Raw genomic sequence first — 9,446 nt, 5'->3', positions numbered from 1 at the left:
GTGTTGTATATAAGAGTGGGGGGGTGGGGGGGGTTGGACCTGTGCTAGAACTCTGGATTTTGGAACTAGCAAGGACAACTTGTATCTATGCAATACCACTAAATATTCCCCCATACCAAGCTGTGTATGTTTGTAAGAGTGACAGTCTCTCTGTTAGTTGATGGTAGGTTGCTGCTTTCCATCTGGTCAGTAGTTATATCTTTAAAATATAGTAATGTTAGTATATGAAAAATTCTGTAAAGATTAACTTTTTTATTGGTAAATACAGAAAATTGCTGATTAAATTATAAATATTTGAAAGTGGACCACAGATTAGTTCAAAGAATTAATAATTAAAAAAAGCAGCAGATTTTGCTTAATATTGTAGTTCTTAATAAATATATATATTTATATACACACACATAACCTTATCAGTATATATGTATATAATGGCAACATATGAGGTAATTGTTTTTTTTAAATAATATGATATCTGTTAGTGATAAACAATACTGTGTGAAGGCAAAATTTTAAGCTATAGATGTTGAATTTTTTTTTAAATAAAATTTGAGAAATCTTAAGCCATAGTTACAAGAAACAATCTGAGCTGCTTGAAGAGGATCACTTACAACACTATTTATGTACCTCAACAGTCTGGATATGGAAAGTGCTGCATTTGTGAATCATCTGTACATAAAATAAAACTTAAAAATTGCACCTGTTCACACAAAATATAACTTTATTACTGTGATAAACATCCTGGGGGTTAAACATTATAAGTTGAAGAATTGATTACACCTGTAAGACAGAAACGTGAATACTTGTAGCTTGGTTCTGAATTGGTAAGTGTTGCATTAAAAAAAAAGATTCATAATATTTTACATGTTAAGTTCTAACCATAAACATCCATTTAGCCAGTCTGGACATGTATACTGGAACTTGCAGACCAGAAAATGTTTACTTAACTGAATATTTTAAGAATTAATAGTTCATAAGATTTACCTAAAATATCTATTGAAATAATACACGTGGTTGATTAATCTTTTAAAGAAGGAACAAAAAAGTATATTCCTACATCATTTCTTTAAGTTGTGTTATTTCAAAGAATACATACCTTTGTGTTACTTTGCTGGATATTTTTACCCATCATTATTTTTCCTTATCTGTATATATATATATATATCTGTGGGCACCACTGTACTGCATACTAAAATGTCATTTACTAATAATAGGTTGCTGATTAAAAAAATGTGCATAAAAATAGTTTATTGTTTAATAGCTTATCTTTCATGGTTGAGAATTTTTTAATTCTAAAAGTTTGTTTTAAATTTGATCATAAATAGGTTTATATAGAAAAATTGTAATTATGGAACAATGATGGCAGAATAGAAATATTACACTTTACCTTTTTAGTGATGCTATCAGGAGCAATATATAAATTTTAATGTGTAGAATGTTTATTTAGGTGTATCCAAGTGAATTACATAGTATTAAGAGATAGACATCCATGAGCAATATTAGAGAACACTTGACTAGAGATACTATAATCTTTATACATATAAAAACAATATTATCCATTTGTTGCACTCTCTACAGTGGCAGTGGTTGAACAGATAGAAAATGTTATAAGTGAGCATTGTTTGTCTTGGCCTGAAGATGTACCATAACAGGGAGATTTTTTGCTTTGCAGGAAAAACATTCTAATTAAGAGAAATTAATTAAAATTCTCCTAACTGTAAGAAAGGGGCACCTGATTAGTCTTAATTCTTGCTCCAGATTGCATTAATTTAAGCTACCTCATACATAAGGCAGTTGCTTTGGAATCAAAAGTGTGGTGTAGAAAGCAAGCAAGCCAATAATTTAAGTGAAGGTTTCAAAAAGGATGCTTCTTATGAGAAAGGTTATCGGCAGAACATGCAAAGAGGAATTGAGAAAGAGAAGTCAGTCAGCAAGGCCTTGCTAGATATGAATTCAAGGCATGTCTTTCATTGCAGATTTCTGATATATTCTGTTTTATCTCACAGCTATGAAATATACATGTCTACATCTATTTGGTTCTGAGAGTCTTTTGGTAAGCACTTATTATCAAGTTATACAGTACATACTGAAGTCAAAATCTGAGTATTCAAATTATCTGTTTTTATGGTGGTGACTCCCAGACATCTTAGCAGTACATATAAATTAATGTTTGATGACTAAGAGTTGCCTAAGTCTGCCTTTTTTGTTTTTGAAATATATTGTTTTTTGTAAATATCATATTTTACTTGTGTAATTAACAGATATTTTATTTGGAATGTCTGAAAATGTTTTTGGAATTTTACTGGTCCATGATTAGCAAAAGTCTAGGAACTACTGTTTTAGAGGTTGGCTTCAATTTTTCTTTAATCTCTTTTAGTATACAAGATTTATCTAAGTGTGGAAAAAATACTGATGTCTTATAAGAAAGCCACAAAGTTTTTCAAAGTATAGGCTCAGATCTGTTGAAAATAAAGTGAACATGGACACTTAGAAAAACAAGCAAATACTAGTATAGTTATAAATACAACAATTTTATTTACAAATAAAATGTTCTGTTACCAAATCTGGCTGAACTTCTATGTTGTCTGGATGCTGAGTTTGAGGTCTACATAACAAGAGATTAAAATCAAGAAAAGAGAAGAAACTATGGATATGTCTGACTACAAGTCACCTACTTCAAGTATTGGTCCACACACAATTTTAAAATTCACCAAACGAGCTTGCACAGTATTCTGTATTGTCTGTTTGAATAGGTTACTTTCTAACAAGTTTGTACAGAAAAACACAGTAGCTTGAGATTGTAGTTACAGGTGTGATGGTTAATTTAACATGTACAGAGTTGAGCATGGTTTGATAAGAGCCTGTTAAAATACATGGACATAAAGTACAATTTTTAGTTATTGCAGTGGCTGCTAGATATATACAAGAGCGTCATTGTTAGTATTTATTGTATGGGAAGAAGGATGTATGCCAAAATATTATGTAGGCAAATGTAACTTATGTCAACCATTGCCATATAAAGATTAATGTCTGTATGCATATGATGAAAACCTGTTGGTTTAGCACACTGGGCTACTTGTAGGTGAAGGTAGCAAAAGATGAAAAATATGGGCACTTTAACACACAAGTAATGACAGTAAAACGTGGGCTATTGTGACTTGAACGTCACAAAGGCCACACAGTGGTGGATCAGTTCCAGATAAAAGAAAATTATGAGCTAAAAACTTTGACCATGGATCCTGCTTTTGGTCGAGTGGGCAGATCTCTGTCATTAGACTTAGATTCCAGCAACTGAGGGCATGAACAAATAACCATTCTTCATCTCAGGGCCAAAGATGGTGGACCTGGGCAGTCACTAGATGGAATGGTGGAGACAGAGGTAGGAGTAGATGCAGACTTGTCAAGTCGTTTATCCATAGAGGGCAAAAGATACTTCACATGATGCAAAAAAAGACTGATGGAAGCACATGTAGCTCAGTCTTTATACCAACTTTAGCAGTGGAATGGAGTGCAGCAGCATATTTCTATGATGGACTTGGGGCAACAAGTTTGAAGCCTCTGGATAAGAAATGTTAAAATTTTTAAACACTATCTTTTTCTCCTTCAACCACTTAGAGCAAGATCTATAGCAATAGGGGTGGGAACCACTACAATTAACACAGTGAGGGTCCAGTTTGCACCCATAGACATTGTGGTCTTTGCCACCACACATCACAGAACTTTGCCATGCAGCTAGGTAAAGCATGATCATCAAAATCTGACAAATCCAGTGTTGGTGCACATCACATTCTTATAGTCAGTTATGAATGCAGAATAGTCTGTTTAACCATCACTATGAACCACCAAGGCTTGGTACCCAACCTATAATGTAGTTAATGGTCCCAAGAACTCTAAGGCAAGAGGTATTTTGAACCTTGCATGATACAAGAACTGGAGAGCACCAGGTAGTATCATGCACTATTGCAAACATGCAAAAGCAGTTTTCTGGCTGCATTCATATAAAGATATTGAGCAATAGTGTAGACATTGTACATATGTGCTGTCCAGAGAAAAACAGGTTGCATCAAGGAAAAACCCTGGCAGAGGACTATAGGTTTTTACCCTTAAGAGAAACATTACGGATGTAACTGATCCTCTGCCCAACCAAAACTAATAAAAGATATTGGTATGTGCTGATCATTATTGCTTACTTCATGACCAAAATTTATCTATTGTTGTTATACTAGTGTAATTTGTTGGCTGAATAAAGGATAATATGATAATAAGCATCTGAAGACATCCACATGGATCAAGAAATCATCTTTAACAATCATTTCTTGGGTTTGGTGAAAATGCACATTTCAGCTTATCATCTTTGTCTGATGGTTTGGTTGAATGGGTGTGCAGACTGAAAAGTGTATATTTGCTGAGTTTGTGAACCTCATCTGAACTGATTGCGATAAGTGCCCTTTGTATGTCAATATGGTATACTGTGCAACAGTCAGCTCATTTTTCTCTAAATTTCTAGATGTTTGGATAAGAAGTTCAGTTTTTTGTGGATGTATAGCCTTCAATCCAGTGCAGATGTGCCACAGTGTATTCAAGAATAGGTATAATGACTGTATTTTCAATATTTGATGCACATGAACTTGTACATTATTAAATGAGTAAAGCAGTCACGTATCTATAGAGATACTATGAAAAGACAGTAATTAAACAAAAATCAAAGCCTTGTGAATGGATTTGACTATGGTATATGTCTAAAGCATGTCAGCAAATTAGTTTTGGTGTGGCTAGTACGTATTGTGTTTGTTTACATCTCACTGAAGTGAACTATGAGTTATTGTAGTCACTGATGTGCATAAATTACTGAACATGTCAACAAGTTCAAAATTATATCACTCATGAGCCTTTCAAGAATTTCTTACTCCAGGAATCTGAGGTAGAAAAGCAGGTTGGTTAATGATGAAAGTTCAGTGTTGTATGATTTCAACTCAACTGATGAGGAGGAAGAAATTAGCAGCACATACCCTGCTGTTTGTAAGGACTCGGATGAGGAAATACCAGTGACTGAAGAGATGCAATGACTTTTTTTTTTTAGAAGGCCCGAAACACATTAAAGTTCATTGCACCTTTTGTGTATGATCCTGTTTTATCACAAATTCCTGAAGAGAAGTAGTATTTCTTGCTTTCAAAGCTAGCAAATGGTAGTTCTTGGTAAGATGTCTACAGGAAATCAAGTGATAACCATTCATTTATTCTACAGTTAAGCTAACTGGTTGATTGAAAGATCAACAGCTGAAACTGCATTGTGACTCTTATTTTCTGAACTAATGAATGACATTAATCTGCTGGCTTTTGATAATTGCTCAATATATCTAGCTGAGTTGTAACAGTGGTTCTGTAAAGCAACTTCACAACCTTCTCTAGAAACACAAGTATGACAGATCAGGAAACTGACAGTTGGTTTTGAGTGCTCATGATGACTGGAAACTGAACAATCTATACATTGAAAGAACTTTTCAATCTGTTGCTTTTTAAATACTCAAGTTTCATGGCAAATGTTGGTTTACATTTGCTATAAGAAATTTCTTTGCACATAAGTTGAAGCAACTTTGTATTGTGTTGCAATGCAAGATTGCACCTTAAGTGCAGTAAGGGAATTGTGCTATAACATACATGTAGAAATTTACATGGTCTGTGTAAATTGAGCAAAATATGCATGTGTTATTTTTCAAGTTTATCTGATGCACTGGGTTTTCCGTAACTGAGACTCTGGAGAACACAGCAATTCTGGATGATTACTATATTATTACGACGAAAATAATTCTACTGACATTCCATGTGCACCTAATATATGGGACTTTGTGTATATGCATGTATTTTGTATTTTAAAACACAAAATGTGAATGGATAAAGTGATGATTCATTTAGACTGCATAGAGGGAATCATCGAGTGTTCCGTTTTTTAATGCTGATAAGTAATATATTTGGTTAAGTTCGAAACTGAAATATCTATTAGTGTATAACTTTTCACTGAGAGAAAGCTAGAGTTGTTAGATAATCTATATCACACTAAGGAGAAACATGGTGGAACCATTGTTTTTACTGGTGTCGATGGAGGAATATTTTATAATTATATATATATATTCATAGGTTTTGTGACTTTCTATAAAGTGAAATCATGATCACTGGTTTGTTCAAAGTAAAAGAAAACATAGTAAGCCTATTATTATCACATATTTTTCACTTAGAAACATATTTGATTTTCACAATTAAACACTTTTTTGGCTATTTCTGATAATTTTATTTCAATATTATTTCAGAACAAAGTGGCTTTTACACAAATATTGAGCTAACTATGTTTAATTGTAATGTTAGGTCATAATTTTGGTGTTGGTTGCATGTATGTAATTGAATTTCTTGTAAAATCAACAAGCCTTTACTTATGTATTTAACTTGTGTCCAAAATTAAGTTGGAGCTATTGACAAACAGATTACAAAACTTTCTAGGTTAGAATCTAAGGTCTGTGCTTGTAAAGTGCTTGGCTTACATTTTTACGGCCTTTCCCACATTAAAGCTGGAACTCTGCATTTCAGATAACCAAACAATGGTGGGAGAACTTGTATGTGAGTTGGTTGCACTCACTGACTTATGCCTGTTACCAAAGGTCCATTTAGTTTGGGGTCTGGGTAACATAGATGTATGTGCACCATTCCATAGAAGCTCTCTGGATCATATATCCAATAGTGATTGTGGACAAGAGCATTTCTGCAGTAAAAGGGGTAAGTACATTCACCATTAATACTGCAAGATGCAGCCTGTACAGATGACTTTATCTGAGAAAAGCTAATGTCATGGCTTGATTGGTCAAAATATTTAACCTTACATTGCTTGCTGAATTTCTGATCTATCAGAGGTTGAGTTTACTTGGTGTTTTCATTCCTGATATGTTGATGGAGTCACAAGTATTACGAGATGCTGGATAATTTACTGCATTAATAGGAAAATTACCGTAACCCATTAGTGAACTTTGATATCTTCTGTCTAACACATCATGGATATGTTGTAAATACCAAAAATCACTGACAACAAATGTGATGGCAACAGTTTGTGCACTATGTATCTACCATGATCAAAATGGGTATTGCTGAACTAGGGTCTAAATTTGGGTAGATAGCCTACTAAACAATCAAACTATCCACAAGAAGCACTTCAAAAGCCTATACCTACTGCAAGATGAGCCTCTAAATATGTAAATATCTTTAATTTGTTGTAAACCATGTTCTTTATAATTATTTTAAAGTTAGTTTTATTTTATTTTGTATTATACTTGGGTAATACTGTTTTATTTACTGCATTATATTATCTTTACTTTTAGTTTTATTTGGTGTAATATGATTATTATTTTATATTTTTTTTATACCAGTTATACGTCCTCCATGGGCTTCCATATACTGTTCTGCCAGATTGATCATCTTGTTCACATTTTTTGGTGCTCTCTCTTTTAGGAACAGTTCATAGCATTTCAGCAAGGCCTCTTTTAACTTGTCATAGTCCATGGCCTCTTTTTATGTCATGCCCACATACACTTGTAGGCCTTTTTCTGTGAGAAGGATGCTGATACAAACTGCCCAGTTGCCTTTGTCCCAGTTCTGACTTTGGGCAAATTTTTCATACCTCTCCAGAAAAGCATCCATGTTGTCTTTCTGTTCCTCAAATTTGTACAGCTTAGGTCAGCTGGCCCTGACCCCATTGTCATTCTTGGATCCTCCATCTTTCTGTTGGGTGAGCTTGGCAATCTCAGTTTGTGCTTTTATTCTCTATTTCCAGTTTCTCCTTTCTCTTCATCTCTTTTCTGTTAATGCTCTTCTCTTGCTAGATCTTGTTGTTGTTTAACAAACTCTCATAGATGTGCTTAGAATGTTTCACAAACAATATTATGATGCAATAACACTCAATTTTAACAATGAGAAAAACTTAGAAGTTTCTAGTGGTATGATGCAATAATACAACAACTGAACTACACAACACATAATTCTTAAATAGTCATGTAAACAAACTTGTGATAAAGTATCATTTCTAAAAATAACTAAATTTAACATTCACGTTATACTTAACTTGAAACACTTGTGTATATCTAACAATTTCAGTACCATTTAATTAATATGTCTATGTTACACTAAATTCTATATTACAAGTTTGTGATGCCATGCTGAAATAAGTTTGTATATATCTAACAATTTCAGTACCATTTAATTAATATGTCTATGTTACACTAAATTCTATATTACAAGTTTGTGATGCCATGCTGAAATAAGTTTGTATATATCTAACAATTTCAGTACCATTTAATTAATATGTCTATGTTACACTAAATTCTATATTACAAGTTTGTGATGCCATGCTGAAATAAGTTTTATCCCATTACCACTTTGTAGACTATCCATCATACTAGGGAAAATATTAAGAACACATCAATTTACACACCCAATTGTTCTATACATATTTAACTTTGTATAAATAATCTGTAATATGAAAAAAAAAAAAGAGAGACAATACATCTTCCAATAGTTGTTCCCAGGTGGTTTTTATTTATAAAAACTTCTAGAACTACATTATCAGCTCTGCTTAAAACCTCACGAAAACAAGACACTCCACATTTTGTTTACAGTTTCCTGGAAATATAAGTTTTTTATTTTGATTTATAAAGTTACAACATTAGGCAAATTATAATGAAAATTTCCTGAGTTAGCAGTTGTTTATACAAAAATTAGTAGCTATTTTTACACAAACAGTTGAATAAATTTATATGAACAAGATGTGGTTTACTAAGTTCCACATTAAACTCGAGGACTGTATTTCATGTATAACTTTAAGTAAACTTGTTATCCAAATTTGCTAAAAATAAAGGCAAAGAACACATATTTTCACTAGAGGTCCACAAATTCCATTTTCATCCTAAATGTTTGGTGGATTAAACATTTCATACTGAGGCTAGGTTGAATGTCACAGGCATACTAAAAAACAATACACGATAAAATTAAACCCAGGCATACAGAAGACACGCTTGAGATATTTTTCATTTCTTAAATGTATTGATAAAAACTTTAAATATTGCAAGATTTGTCTTCATGTTGTAGGAACTAAAGTGTCTTTCAGTGTTACGATTATAACTGTTAAAACATGGATGTGTTTCAATTGGTCTGATTTTTACACATGGCTAAAAGGCTGAATGGAAATAAAAAGAAAAGGCTTTCTGGGTTCATTTTGTTGTCAGGGTCTGCCGAAACAGTTAAATAGATTCAATACTTTAAAACAATTTACACCAGGTGAAGGGGTGCTATATCCTTCAAAGTCATAGTGGCTAGCCACATAGGTGTACACAAATATTCACATCACTCTTATTTAACACCCATTTTTATTAAATCAATTACACTGGATATAATGCTGTTAATCTCTTTTTTAC

Source organism: Limulus polyphemus, unplaced genomic scaffold, assembly GCF_000517525.1.
Source record: "Limulus polyphemus unplaced genomic scaffold, Limulus_polyphemus-2.1.2 Scaffold1266, whole genome shotgun sequence".
In the NCBI taxonomy this organism is placed as follows: Eukaryota; Metazoa; Arthropoda; class Merostomata; order Xiphosura; family Limulidae; genus Limulus; species Limulus polyphemus.
This window is presented reverse-complemented; position numbering follows the sequence as displayed.